Source organism: Podarcis tiliguerta (assembly GCF_965153285.1).
Source record: "Podarcis tiliguerta genome assembly, chromosome: 13".
Classification (NCBI taxonomy): domain Eukaryota; kingdom Metazoa; phylum Chordata; class Lepidosauria; order Squamata; family Lacertidae; genus Podarcis; species Podarcis tiliguerta.
This window is the reverse complement of record NC_139546.1, coordinates 45,765,700-45,781,066: the sequence shown is the minus strand read 5'-3', so window position 1 is coordinate 45,781,066 and position 15,367 is coordinate 45,765,700. Positions and strand designations below refer to the sequence as shown.

General features: G+C 39.2%; 1 long non-coding RNA gene across 3 annotated transcripts; it reads left to right on the top strand.

Annotated features, from left to right (window-relative positions):
• The first annotated feature begins 44 nt into the window (after positions 1–44).
• Positions 45–14,972, top strand: LOC310663248. Of its 3 annotated transcripts, XR_014504432.1 has the most exons (4): positions 45–153; positions 1,018–1,418; positions 4,262–4,388; positions 14,782–14,972. It is a non-coding gene; the product is annotated as an uncharacterized lncRNA (long non-coding RNA). The 3 variants fall into 3 exon arrangements; XR_014504433.1 differs by lacking the exon at positions 45–153 and having other exon boundaries at positions 726–1,418; XR_014504434.1 differs by lacking the exons at positions 45–153; positions 14,782–14,972 and adding an exon at positions 4,737–5,139 and having other exon boundaries at positions 726–1,418.
• Positions 14,973–15,367: the final 395 nt, after the last annotated feature.

Here is a 15,367-nt window from a genome sequence, read left to right as displayed (position 1 = left end):
TGTAGCACTCTAGGTCTGCTCTTCAAGTTGCATAGATTTGTCCCCAACTACAAATGTGACACCCAGAAAAACCTCATAGCCATCATCGGAGGGCTTGGCTCTGACACGTCTTTCCATATGGCAGACATCTTAGACTTGTACAGCATTCCACAGGTAGGAATGTATTGGAGACATGGGAATTTCCATAAATAACACTGTACCTGTGTCATTTGTCTGCCATTCCTATGCTGCAGATGGAAGCAAAAAAGGTTCATATTGAGGGACTCTGAGTAATTGGGGTTTGGGGTTCCATTGATCCCTGAATACAATATCTGAACGACTGTTGATAAAAAGTGGAACTGAAGAAACCACTCCCTCTGCAATTCCTGAGGGATGGCAATTCCTAGAAATGGTATACTGTTTCCATATCTCTAGAAAGTTTAGCTGAAATACTCCTAGTATAATACTCACAGAACCTACAAACAACTTCAAGAAATATTTCATTGACAAACAAGCACATTCTCACATATAACAGCCCTAACACATCTCTACCCTATTTCATCATTTATTTTTAGCTGACATATGGTTCATTTCCTTCAGAGAAGAGCGATAAAAGACAGGTTACTTCTTTGTACCACATGGTGCCCAATGAAACCCAAGAGTACATGGGGATTATCACATTGTTGAAGCATTTTGGATGGACATGGATTGGACTATTTACTGTGAATGATAACAGTGGAGAACATTTCTTACAGACAATGGAGTCCTTGTTTTACCAGAATGGAATCTGCTCAGCCTTCACACGGCAAATCCCACACGTACCCCATTTCAATGAAATTGGTGATGTTCTTGACCTAGCCTCAAATATTTATATACCATTCACAGATGATAAAGCCAGTACAGTTATCATCTATGGAGAATCTTTGACACTGACGTGGCTGACAGTAACTATAGTTATGCGGGATCCTATAAATAATGAAATCATGTCGTTAAGAAAGGTGTGGATCTTGACAACCCAGACTGATTTTGTATTAGTAGGCTTTCAAAGAGGATGGGACCTCCAGTTCTTTCAAGGCACCATTGCGTTCTCAAGTCATTCAAAAGAACTTAAAGGGTTCAAGCATTTTCTTCAAGTTGCAAAGCCTTACTGGACCTCAGTAAATGGTTTCCTCAAGGACTTCTGGGAGCAAGCATTTGACTGTACATTTCCGACTCTTCATGAGCCAACCAAAGTAAATGAAACATGTACTGGTGAGGAGAGATTGGAGAGCCTTCCTGAGCCACTGTTTGAAATGAGTGTGACTGGCCACAGCTACAGTATTTACAATGCTGTCTACGTTGTGGCTCATGCTTTGCAAGCCATTTACTCTACTAGAATGAAGCACCGGATAATGTTGCGCTATAAAAGATTTGAACGTCAAGACCCACAGCCTTGGCAGGTAATGTCATGGAAAGGAAACCTTATTTCAATGAACTAATTTGTGCAAGGCGCTACTACATATGGATAGCCACTCACAACTAACTAATGTAATGATGATGATGATAATATTGATAATAATAATAATGGATTTGTGCACTGTCTTATCAAGATGACAATTTTTTTAAAAAAAAAGCTACAATGATTTTTAAATTAGAAGAAGAAAAGCAGAGTTAAGGCTTAAAAACAACAGAAAATGAACACCTAGGCAGAGATCTTTTCATCAATCTGGAAAATCACATGGAAAATAAGAATGCCTTGACTCATTTCCAGAAAGTACAGATAATGGACACAGTAACTTAACAATAATATTGTTGTACAGAACACGGGGAGCCCCAATGAAAGTCCTACTCTGAGTTATTATGAGCATCTGATATTTTGGAATTGTCCTACTCAGAGTAGACCCAGTAAAGTTAACAAACTTAATTTAGTTATGTCCATTAAATTCAAGAGTTCTACTATGAATAGAACCAGTATTGAATACCCGCAATAGTGTTGTATTTTTCATTCACAGATGAAGTTTTCTGAGTATATTGGGCCTGGATTTTTAATTTTAATTTTTAGTTTTCAACCAATGTTTAAAACATTTTACATTTGCAGCATATATTTTTCCTTGGTCTTTGCAAAATAGCTCTTTTTATGTATTGATCTTTGTTGGGTGAAGCTATTTAAACAATATTGGTTAAGGTGGGTTTTTGTAAATGTTCACTATGCTATTATGCTGTGTCTCTTTCTCTTTCAATTAGCTCCACTCTTTTCTTCAAAGAATTTATTTTAATAACTCAGCTGGAGAAACAGTTTCATTTAATGATAAAAGAGAAATAGGGGGTGGATTTGACATCATGAATTTTGTCACATTCCCAAACAAGTCCTTCCGTCAAGTGAAAGTTGGATGGGTGGATCCTGAAGCTCTTGAAGGAAAAGAATTCATCATTCATGAGGACATGATTGTGTGGCACAATGGTATTCACCAGGTTTGGATTCTAGCGTATTCTTTGGCTTCCCTTCATTTTCTGGATGTGTCATTTGGATACATGAAAATCCCTTTTCTGTACAATCATTTCTGTTTCTACTGGATAGGACCATAGAGAATATGAAAGGGGACGCAGGCAGCACTGTGGTCTGAACCACTGAGCCTCTTGGGCTTGCCAGTTGGAAGGTCAGCAGTTTGAATACCCGTGACGGCGTGAGCTCCCGTTGCTCCGTCCCAGCTGCTGCCAACCTAGCAGTTCGAAAGCATCCCAGTGCAATAGATAAATAGGTGAAAAGGTGAGGATAAAGGACCCCTGGGAGGTTAAGTCCAGTCAAAAGCAAATACAGGGTGCAGCACTCATCTTGATTCAGGCCAAGGGAGCCAGAGTTTGTCCAAAGACAGCTTTCCGACTCATTTGGCCAGCATGACTAAACTGCTACAGGCGCATGGAGGACCGTGACAAGTGTCAGAGCACATGGAAATGCTGTTCACCTTCCCACCGCAGCAGTACCTATTTATTTACTTGCACTGGTATGCTTTCGAACTGCTAGGTTGGAAGAAGCTGAGACAAAGCAATGGGAGCTTACCCCATCACATGGATTTGAACTGCCAACTTCCTGATTAGCAAGCCCAAGAGGCTCTTTGGTTTAGACAACAGCACCACCTGCATCCCTAGATAAATAGGTACCACTGTGACGGGAAGGTAAACGGCGCCTCCATGCGCTCCGAAGTGAGATGACTGCTACACGCCATAGGCACCTTTGACTGAACTTAACCATCCAGGGGTCCTTTACCTTTACCTAGAGAATCTCACTGCCCTCCACATCCAAAATTCAGATGCAACATTTTGCTTCGCCAAAACAATGCTGTATTTTTGGCAGGTGACGTGTTCGTGTTGTGTCTTTCTTAAATATGGGAGGGTTCTCTGAAATTCAGAACAAAATTGATCTGATGCCACAAGTTGGCCATCACAATTTCTACTGGGTTGTGTTCACCAGAACAAATGCTTTGAATGGGAAAAGAATGTCAATCCCTTGCATATCCAGGGCTTGAAGCTACACTTTCTGACATTGTGTGTGGAGAACCTCAGTACCAGAGGCTAATGCAGACCAGATCTGTTTGGTCCTCAAATACCTACCAGGTCATGCCCCCTCTCATTGGTGTATGCATGTGTACTTAGCTGGACCGCAAGTTACAAAGGTAAGCGTTACATTCATTGTCCAATTTTGCAGTTAGTATGAAAGTCCCACATTTTTACGTATGACTGCTGGGAAAAAAAACCTTACCCCTGAAGAGGAACAGGGCAATATCAAGGCTATATCCTGATGATGATGATGATGATGATAACAACAACAACAACAACAACAACAACAACAACAACAACAATAATAATTATTTATCATTTATAGCCCGCTCATCCGGCTGGGTTTTCCCAGCCACTCTGGGCAGCTCCCAACAGATTAAAAGCAGAATAAAACATCAAACATTAAAAACTACCCTAAACAGGGCTGCCTTCAGATGTCTTCTAAAAGTCAGATAGTTGCTAATTTCCTTGACATCTGATGGGAGGGCGTTCCACCTGGAAGCACCACCGAGAAGGCCCTCTGCCTGTTTCCCTGTAACCTCACATCTCGCAGTGAGGAAAATGCCAGAAGGCTCTCAGAGCTGGACCTCAGTGTCCGGGCAGAACGATGCAGGTGGAGAAGCTCCTTCAGGTATACTGGACTGATGCCGTTTAGGGTGCATTACTGACCTGAGTATTCAATTTCTTTGTTTGAAGAGCAGAACTTTTTATATTATTATTTTAAAAAATATTCTCTGTTTGTGGACAGGTGGTGCCTATTTCTGTGTGCAATGACTACTGTCACCCTGGCAATCAGAAGAAAAGGAAGGAAGAGGGTAAATTTTGCTGCTATGATTGTGTCCCATGCCCAGAAGGGAAGATTTCAAACCAGAGTGGTATGTTATGAACATAAAGTAAGAATAAATGTCTGTTAGGCAATGAAGTTATTCATCACCTTTTGATATAGTGATTTTTGCCTAATTTCATGGTTGGAGTGCCAGAATGCACCAAAAAGGATGTTATGCAGCTTCCCGTCACTCCCAGTTTTCCATTTGTTAATACAACTCTTACATGGTGTACATCACTATAATAGATACATTCTATTCCAATACGCTAACCCTTGAACAAATGGATTCAAATTAATAGGAGCAGTAGCTACCATGTGAGAGGCAGAGAAATTCACCAAGAATCTTAAATAAATTGCCACTGGAATGTGAACTTGTTCTATTTTTCCTCTCTTTCAGATATGGACGACTGTTTCATGTGCCCAGAAGATCAGTATCCAAACAAAAACAGATGTGTTGCCAAAACTCTGAACTTTCTTTCTTATGAAGAACCATTAGGGATCAGCTTAGCCTCAATTGCTATTTCTTTTTCTCTACTCACAACTTTTGTGCTAGCAATATTCATTAAGCATAGAAACACCCCCATTGTCAAAGCAAACAACCGGGACCTCACGTACACTCTCCTTGTCTCCCTCCTACTCTGCTTTCTCTCTTCTTTCCTATTCTTTGGCCAACCTGGCAAAGTGACTTGCTTGCTCCGACAACCAACTTTTGGCATCATCTTCTCAGTGGCCATTTCTTGTGTGTTGGCCAAAACCAACACTGTGGTTGTAGCTTTCATGGCCACCGAACCAGGTTCCAGTATGAGGAAGTGGGTAGGGAAAAGACTGTCTCATTCCATTGTCCTTTTCTGTTGTGTTATCCAAGTAAGTATTTGTATTGTGTGGTTAGCAACCTCTCCCTCATTCCCTGAGTTAGACATGCACTCAGTAACTGAAGAAATCATTCTGCAATGTAATGAGGGGTCCATTGCTATATTTTATTGTGGCCTGGGATACATGGGTCTCCTGGCTTTTACCAGCTTCATTGTGGCCTTTATGGCCCGCAGGCTACCTGATAGCTTTAATGAAGCCAAGTTTATTACTTTCAGCATGTTGCTATTTTGCAGTGTTTGGTTGTCCTTTATCCCAACTTTTCTGAGCACAAAAGGGAAATACATGGTGGCTGTGGAGATCTTCTCCATCTTGGTCTCCAGTGCCGGGTTATTGGGTTGCATCTTTGCCCCTAAATGCTATATCATTGTTCTGAAGCCAGAACTGAACAGCAGAGAACAACTAAGGAGAAGAAAGAATTAAAGGAACTCTTGATTCTCCCACCTTTTGTATTGTTTGTGTTGTTTCATATGAAGGGTACTGATTTTGGGAAGGGCTTTTGGTTGGTTGTCCAGCCAGAACTTGCCAGAACTCAGTTTGGGCACCTCCCTGGTGGGTGCCATTGCCATTGTAAGGAAACAACAGAGGCATTTATGGTGTGTTCCAGCACCTCTTTTCTAGAAAAATAACACTGAATTTAGGAGAAAATAGATTAATATTAATCAGTGAAATTTATTTAAATGGTCTACTTTGGGTGCCTTCAAGCAAAGTGGTTATTGAGAATTCATTCTTCACAAAGCTTGTGGAGAGGTTATATAATGCCCTTTGTTTATTGAGATTCACCCTTATTTGGTTGGAGAGAGATTTTATGATTTACCAGAAATTATGACTAGCAATTATTATTCCACACATTTGAATGTATCCCCCCCCCCTCCTTATTCCATTTTTTAAAAGTTTGCTTGTTGCACAAGAGCACTTTAATTCACTTTAATTTCAAAAAGCTAAATTTGCCAGTATGGAATTTATTCCCTCCTTCAAAATAGCAACAGTCTGGAGGGGACTCTGGGCTTTCCATCATTTCTTTTGCTGTTCCTATTCCCTCTCAGCCAACTTATGAACTGCTAGGTAAAAACCACAAAGCCTGGCTTCCTGTTTCTGGCGGTGAGAAATGGCTGACTCCCACACAATTGGACCCCAGCCGTGCCGGTAATTCAGGGTTGATATGGGGGTAATTAGCCCTGGCAGACTCCCCAGGGTGGAGGAGGACTGTCTCGTAGACCTGCAGATTGTCCAAGATTGTCAGCTTGCATCAAGGTGCAAGTGGCAGGATGCTGGGTCCCAGAGCACAAATCAGCTGGCACTCTCCGAAGTCACTCACATAAGCTGGAAATATCTGTTTGATAAAATAATTAGAATTGGACAATAAACAGACATAGTCTGGACTGAAGAAGACTGAGAAAAAACCAGAAAACGGCACATTCCCTGGTGTATAAGCTCAGACTTCAAAAGAGATTTTCATCATGGTGTTTGGATTACGGAGGTGATTGATATGTCCTTTTTTCTCTTCTTAATATCTACAATTGTTTTTCTATGCCAAGGCTCACCAAGAAACCTATTTTTTTTGAAAAGTACAGTTGGACTTCTATTTATAATTAAGTACTCAATTGCGCTGCTTTACTCAGACTTGAAAGACTTGATAAAGATAAAAGAAGAAACAAGATGGTGCTTGTTAATACGACGCAGCATGGAAAAATGAGGATTCCTCCCTTTTTCGAGGGAAGTGGGAAATACCTGCTAGCTGACTTTATAATGACTTGAGACAACAATTTGGAACAACAGACAGTGCATCTGTTTGCAGAATTTCTTCATTATGAGGGAGAGAGAAAGCTAAATGGATGTCTAGCAACCCCGCTTCTAGGGCCCGGGAGGGGGGGGGGATTGTGTGGTTTCTGGGAAGGCTGATTGATCGCCAAATAACTTATTCTGTGGAATACAGTTCATTTACATTGCAATATTGCAAACAGTATGCTTAACAATTTGACAATGGGAAATCATTGTGTACAGCAACAATTTAACAACGTATAAATTTCAAACGACAGGCTTGGATAACAGATCAGATTGGAATGATTTAACTACTTGGGAGTTGATGTGTCATTAAACTTCAAATGATAGACTTGGACAATAGCCCGGATTGGAATATTGGAATAAAGACAGGAAAAGCTGCACTGGGAAATAGAGTTGAATATATATATATATATATATATATATATACACACACACACACAAATAAAGCTGTATTCGATGGATGAAAGGATATATGATTTCTGACATGATTGAGAATTGCACAGCCAGGGATGGGGAACCTTAAGGCAATAAGATCGGAATGTGGAAAATATGAGAACAACAAGAAGAAGGCAGGCATGAAGATATTGGAGATATACTTCAGAGGTCCAGACTATGGGAAACCCGGAAAAAATAATAATTTGGACTGCAATTTGGTTGTTTTTTTAATCTTAGTTTATTTTTAATTGGATTATGATTATGGATATGTTAATTGGCTGTTTTATTGGAAACTGATAAAAATGATCTAAAACCAAAACAAATGACAAAGCCTGGGCTCCATGATGGATTCTGCAAATTTCCAGTGTAATATGTTCAGTGTTCTGTGTCACACCCTCAAGTTTATCGTTAATAAAGTAGTGACAGTTTATGTCTTATGAGACTCATTTCCAGGTGTGCTGGCAATGTGCATAACTTTTTACTAAGAGAATGTTATTGATAACATTGATCAAGGTTATCTTATTTTCTTGTCAGCCACAATCTCAGTTTGCATTAAAGGAGGTTGTACTAGATGACTCTTGAGGTCTCTCCCAACTCTAAAATTCTACGATGCATACGATGCCCAAGAATGGAAACCAGCTTCTCCATTTGCTGCTTTTAAAGGGGTCCATATTACAAAAAAGAATATGGTACACTAGAGTTGTTTTTTAAAAATAAATCTAATAATAATAATAATAATAATAATAATAATAATAATACGAATAGATACTCTATCTGGAACATGACTGATGGCATTCCTTAAAATTAAAATTTATTATTGCCCCTCATTTACTCTCTCCCTCAGATTTACAGTGGTACCTTGCAAGACGAATGCCTCGGAAGACGAAAAACTCGCAAGACGAAAGAGTTTTTCATTTTCTGAGTTGCCTCGCAAGACGGATTTCCCTATGGGCTCGCTTCGCAAGACGAAACGTCTTGCGCCTTTTTTTAAAAACCTCCAATGCATTCCTATGGGAAACCGTCAATACACAGTGGTGCTTCGCAAGACGAAAAAATTCACAAGACGAAAAAACTCGCAGAACGAATTAATTTCGTCTTGCGAGGCACCTCTGTATTTCTTGGAGGAGAGATAAGGAAATTAGCCCCCCCCCCCCCAAATCAGCCACTCCCAACATGGTCAGTGGTGGGAAATGATGTAAGCTGTATCCCAGCAGCACCTGGAACCCCACAGGCTCTCCATTCTTAGCAAAAAGAAATTGTAGCTTCACATTTCTTTGATAAAACTGCAGTTGACCAGCCTCTTTTCATCAAAGCCAAAAGTTTCACTCTCAATTTTCCTTTGGTGTTTGCTCACCATGGAAAATTGTATTTGTCACCTTTTCTGCCCCTACGGAGCAGATGATGGAAGGGAGGGGAGCAGTTCAGCATGTTTGTTAGCAAAACTGCTACTTACAGCCAAAGCAATGAAAACCTAATTATCTCACCCAGCAATTATCCAAATCACTATACTTTGTTCACCTCTCTGAACCTTTCCAGGCTTTCTCAATAAGCAAACCTCAAAGTGGTTATAAAGAAACCTCGTGCTATTGGGAGTAGGAAATTGGAATAAGAGGCAGTAAAGGTTCTGTCTGCTCATGTGTCGTCATATATATATATAATATATTGATCAGATTTAGCATCACAGTGTTGGCAATCTCCGCTAATAGGGTATATAGTTGTAACCCTTTGATTCTCAAATGCTGGTTGTAAACCATTCTTCTAAAGCTGTATTGACAGAGCTAGGAGTTACCCAATGTAGCCTGTTCAAGTCATGCAGCTGCTCTGAATGGAAACAGGAGGTGTGTGCTTAGAGAAAAGTCTGACCACGAGGATGCTGTGGCTATTGATGTTATCTCTTCTCCCTTCTGCTGTGTGCAAAGTAGATACTCTTAGGTGTCCCATGAATTACCCATTCCCTGCTCCACATCAGTGGTACCAACCAGGTGGCATCATCATCGGTGGGATTGCTTCTCACATCTTTTATGTCTTCTATGAAGTTTTCTTCAAGGAGCACCCTTCACAGAATATGTTTGATGTTCCATAGTAAGAGCCTTCCCCCTCTTTGCATCTTTCCAAATCTCCTTTGCTTTTGTGTCATGCTTTTTATATTGCAAACCTGAAGATAGATATTGTCTTAGATATTTTTTCAGGTGCTGTGGGAGACATGTAGCTGAAGAGAGGCATTAAAAAATGCTTGAATCAATACTTCTATCTTTCCTCAAGGAATCATTTTTAATTATTGACAGAAAATCTTTTGGACAAGCCCCTGGGATTGGTGGTCCTGATTTACTTTATAAAGGAATGTCCTTCATTTTGCCTAAATTAAAAATTCCTCCCCTTTAGAGAAATAAATAAAAAGACTTTTAAATATGTAACAATTGATAGCTTTCAGGAGTAGAGTGTCTCCCAAGATTCTGACTGGGGAACCAAGAGAAATGAGAGGGTCAAGAAAAAGATTAATAGCAGGTGATTCAAATCTTAGGCATGCCCTGAGAGAGCATAATTTTTATATGAAGTGAACTGAGTTAATTAGCTTAGAAACATCAATGAAAAGTAAAATAATTTCATGTCAATCTAAATCAATTTGATCTAAAAAAGGCTTTGTGGCATGTTGATTTCCTATTCCAAAGTTGTACATTTATGAACTTTGCTTGCAGTGTGGTAACAAAATTCTACCAGCACATTCTTGCCTTGGCATTTGCTGTGAAAGAGATAAACGAGAACCCCAAGTTTTGTCCTAATATCACTCTCGGCTTCCACATCTATGACAGCTACTATGATGCCAGAATGACCTATCGTACCACTCTTGATCTGCTCTTCAAATCACATAGATTTGTTCCCAACTACAAATGTGACACCCAGAAAAATCTCATAGCCATCATTGGGGGACTTAGCGCTGACACCTCCTTCCATATGGCTGACACAATTGGCCTCTACAAGATTCCACAGGTAGGATCTATGAAAGGGTATCTCAAAATAAACTCTTGCCTTACCTTTCTGGGAGTCATTATGAACTTTTGAAAGACTGACATTTAAATCTGAAGTAGTAGTAGTAGTAGTTGTTACAAACTGCAGTGTGTTAAGCTGAGCTGAGCTCTCTGCAACTCTTCCCCATCTGGTTTACAGCTGGCCTAGTACATCTCTGAGCATCCTCCTACAAGAGCCATTTCCCTAGCATTCCATTTCTAACAAATCCATTCTCATTTTCATGTTGGTCATAAGGAGGACACAGTCAAGCCACCCCCAACATGCTTGCTCCTTGAACAAACCTTCTCACAGCCTTCTAACATCCTTCTGTCACATGCACTTTCTACCTCAATTCTTTCAAAGTCCTCGCTGCTTCTTCAATATCATCCCTGGCATTTCCCCCCTTCCTTCTCTGCTAATACCCCTTCTTCGTCTACTTTAGTTATCTGTCTTTCTTCATTCATTCGTATTTTCAATTCCACCTTTTCCTTTCAGTTAGAAAAACCTTGTGGTAGGGAGGTCATTGTTTTGTTTTGTTCTTGTTCTTGTTTATATAATGTGTTTTTATTTGACATTTTTATGCTGAGAACACCCCGAGATATTTAGATGAAGGGCAATATACAAATCAAACAAATAGATACATAAATACTTGGATTTAATTCATAAATTGCTTAAACAAGTGTTTCTTGAATAAACAGGAATCTGCTGCTAACCAATACGTACGTACATTTTCTTTTAGCTCACATATGGTTCATTTCCCCCAGATAAAAATTATGGAAGCCAAGTACCTTCATTTTACCGCATGGTGCCCAATGAAGCCCATCAGCATATGGGGATTATCAGTTTGCTTAAGCATTTCGGATGGACCTGGGTTGGGCTCTTCACTGTCGATGATAATAGTGGAGAACATTTCTTGCAGACCCTGGAGCCATTACTTTCCCATAATGGAATCTGTTTAGCCTTCACACAAAGAATCCCACACATAGCCCGTTTTGATAACTTGGATGAATTTCATGATACAGTCTTAAATATTTATGTTCATTTAACAGATGACAAAGTCAATGCTTTTATGATGTATGGAGAATCTATGATAATTATATGGCTCAGAACGATTCTATTTCTAAGAGATCCTGAAAATAGGGAAATCTCATCATTTAAAAAGGTGTGGATTGTAACAACTCAGATTGATTTCATATTAACAGGATTTCAAAGGAGTTGGGGCCTTCAGATCTTCCAAGGTGCTATTTCCTTCACAATTCATTCACAAAATCTCCCACAGTTCCAAGAATTTCTTCAGGGAATAAAACTTCACTGGACACAGGGAGATGGCTTTTTCAAGGACTTCTGGGAGCAAGCATTTGATTGTACATTTCCAAATCCCAGTGTGCCAATGGAGGTCAATGACATGTGTACTAGGAAAGAGAGCTTGCAGAGTCTTCCAGGGTCTCTATTTGAACTGAGCATGACTGGCCACAGCTACAGCATCTACAAGGCTGTTTATGTTGTGGCCCATGTTTTGCAAGGCATATACTTTACTAGTTTCAAGAAAAGAGCTATGGGAAACAGTGGAATATTAAAATTTCAGGATCTGCAGCCTTGGCAGGTAATGCATTGCAATTGAAGAATAGCAAAATATAGGACAATTTCAATGAACAGATTAGTAAAAAGTAAAAGGTTGATCACAATTGCCAGAAACAAGTAGCCACTGAAATGTTATTGCGTGTCTCATTCACTGAAAAATATTTAATATCAAACAATTGATTCATGCTTGGTCTTTGTTAGATGATGCCACATAAGTATAGGTAAATAATATCCCTAAAGAATGGTGGCAGAAAATCATGGCATTTTATCAAAAACTCTGTTGTGTTATTTTCCATTCATATATTTCGTCTCTTTCCTTAGCTGCACCATTTTTTGCATGACATTTCATTTAACAACTCAGCTGGAGAAAAAGTATCATTTACTGATAAGAGAGAAATGCGAGGTGGATTTGACATTATGAACATGATCACATTCCCAAATAAGTCCTTCATTCAATTGAAAATAGGATCGGTGAATCCCTATGCTCTTGATGGAAAAGAATTCATCATTAATGAGGACATGATTATGTGGCACAAAGGTTTCAAACAGGTCTGGCATCTGGAGTAATCATTCTTCAGATGGGTCATTCAGGTGTCTCTACATAACCATCACTAATTTCTTTCATAAATGCATGGAAATAATTTTGGTACCAGCTGGATGCAATTATGAACTTCCCAAACAAAACTGATCTTTTATTTTAATAATGTTTACTATGCCACATTTATACATGGCAATGCTTAAATTATATAGATAAAAAAACTGAGGCAAAAATAGGTGATTTCCCTTTTAAATGGTAAGTTGACATAGCACTTTTGAAGGGCATGTTTTAATATTTAGGTAGTTCTGTAACTTTCCATTGGTTTGACTTCACTCCGAAGGTCCACTCTTCCATTGTCTCCTGAGACAGATCAGTGCTGACAAAACCCTAACCATTTCTGTATTCCTAAAGTGTTATTACCGCTCCCCCAGTCTAGCTTAGAAAAGTGACTTGGGCTATGTTGTTGATGTGTGCCAGCATTGGAGAAGCACTGCCATATAATGTAGATTGTCTATCATTTGCCGGCGGCACCCCATCCTTCTTCTTCACCATATGCAATTTTATGTAAAGTGATCACCATTGTTTAGGCCAAGTAGGTTTTTTCTCTCCTATGATTGTCTTGATGGTTTGGGTGGGGGAGGGATTTTCCAACTTCATTGGAAACTGTATAAGCAATAAAGGGTAGGTGCGGTTAGTGGAGGCAGTCTAGTAAGTGCTTTTCGGATGAATTCCAGCACTGTCTGACCATCTTGTCATCTGTCCCCTTTTCCTTGTGCCCTCCATCTTTCCCAACAACAGGCTCTTTTCCAGAGAGTCTTCTCTTCTCATAAGGTGGCCAAAGTATTGGACCCTCAGCTTCAGGATCTCTCCTTCCAGTGAGCACTCAGGGCTGATTTCCTTACAATTGGATTGGTTAGTTCTTCTTACAGTCCATGAGACTCTCAAGAGTCTCTTCCAGCACCATAATTCAATAGATTCTTTGGTGACCAGCCTTCTTATGGTCCAGCTCTCACTTCCATACATCACTACTGGGAAAACCATAGCTTTAACTATATGGACCTTTGTTGGCAAGGTGTTGTCTCTGCTTTTTAAGATGCTGTCTAGGTTTGTCATTGCTTTTCTCCCAAGAAGCAGAAGTCTTTTAACTTTGTGAATCATGAATACCTCACCCTATCATGACAGGATTAGGAGCTTATGAAAGTTTTAAATAGTTCCTACACATGGTCTTTTCTCTATGCAATTTTCTCTGTGCCAAAACACTTCCTGGGTCTTACGGATATACAGTTAGAAAATGGAACTTTGCTATAATATAGGATTATGGCTGCAAACGTTTATATGGACAAAGATGGAAGGATCCATTATTCTAACAATGGAATAGCTGTTAAAACTAATGGACCTAGCTGAGATGGCAAAATTGGCATGTTTATTCAGAGAAAAGTCATTCTTAAACTTTGTTAAAGACTGGAAACCTCTCTTGGACATTTCACGTGAAAAAGAAAAAGAAATAATAACAGTTTGATTTGAGGACTGAAGCTAATGGTTGTGTGGTTTTCTGGGTGTTATATTGGAGTGGATAAAGTGAATATTGCTTATTTATAGCAGACAGAGGAAGAACCAGAAGTCACTTTCATTCTGTGTTGTTGTTTTTTAAATTCTTTTTATTGAGTTTCTCTTAAGAAAGAAAAAAAAGAAAAAGATCAAAAAGAAAAAGAAAAAACAAAACAAATCAACAGATTAATAAGCAATATCCGTACATAACACAGGAATGACATTCATTACCGTTTTTGTCCTTTTCCTTAAAACATTATATTTTTAAATATTTAAACCTTTTCCCTACACCTCCCTTGACCTCCTACCCTTCCGTTTTCGGGTTTCTTAATAAGAAGTTATTTCTTTTTTCTGCAGCTATTAATTGTTACTGGTTTGTGCGTCGTAAGACTTATATCAGACCTGCTATAGTTTTTAAGTCACTTTCATTCTGAATTTTATTTCTCTCTCTCGTTTAACCTCTTTTCTATTTCTTTTTCTTTGTTTTGCTCTCTTTCTTTATCCCTTTCTTTCGCCCACATCTCTTTATGTTTTTATTTTATTAAGATCAAAGTCTTAGTTTGGAGAAAAAGGAGAGGGAAAATATTTGATATTAAGTTTTGTATTTTTATCTATAAACCCTCATAAAGTTCATTTAAAAACCCCTCTCCAAAAAAATAAGATAATTTCCTGTTGACAGGTGGTGCCTGTTTCTGTGTGCAATGACTACTGCCACCCTGGTAATCAGAAGAAAAGGAAGGAAGGGCAGAAATTTTGCTGCTACGATTGTGTTCCATGTCCAGAAGGGAAGATTTCAAACCAGAAGGGTATACGACATTTTTCATCGTACAAGACTAGTAATGATTAATGAGTCATATTGACTTAAAAGAACTTACATACTATGTTGTGCATGTAGCCACTATCCTCCTTAGAGTGGCATGAACATTTTTTCTGATGCCTTCCAGTAACTTCTTATAAAAACTTTCAAAAATGAATATTAATTAAAATGTTTTACAAAATGCTACAATATGTTCAGCTCAAAAGGTAATTCAGATAATATTACATTACCACCAATTTCCTTAATTTCAGAAGATTGAGATAAACAGGTGCAGGGGCTGGTCTAAAGGGAACAAGATCGAGGGAAATAGTGGAGGTTGCCCTCCCTTCTCCTGAAGCTTCCAGTGGAGAGGATGGCAGTACAGTGGTACTTCAGGTTACAGACACTTCAGGTTACAGACTCCACTAACCCAGGAATAGTACCTCGAGTAAAGAACTTTGCCTCAGCA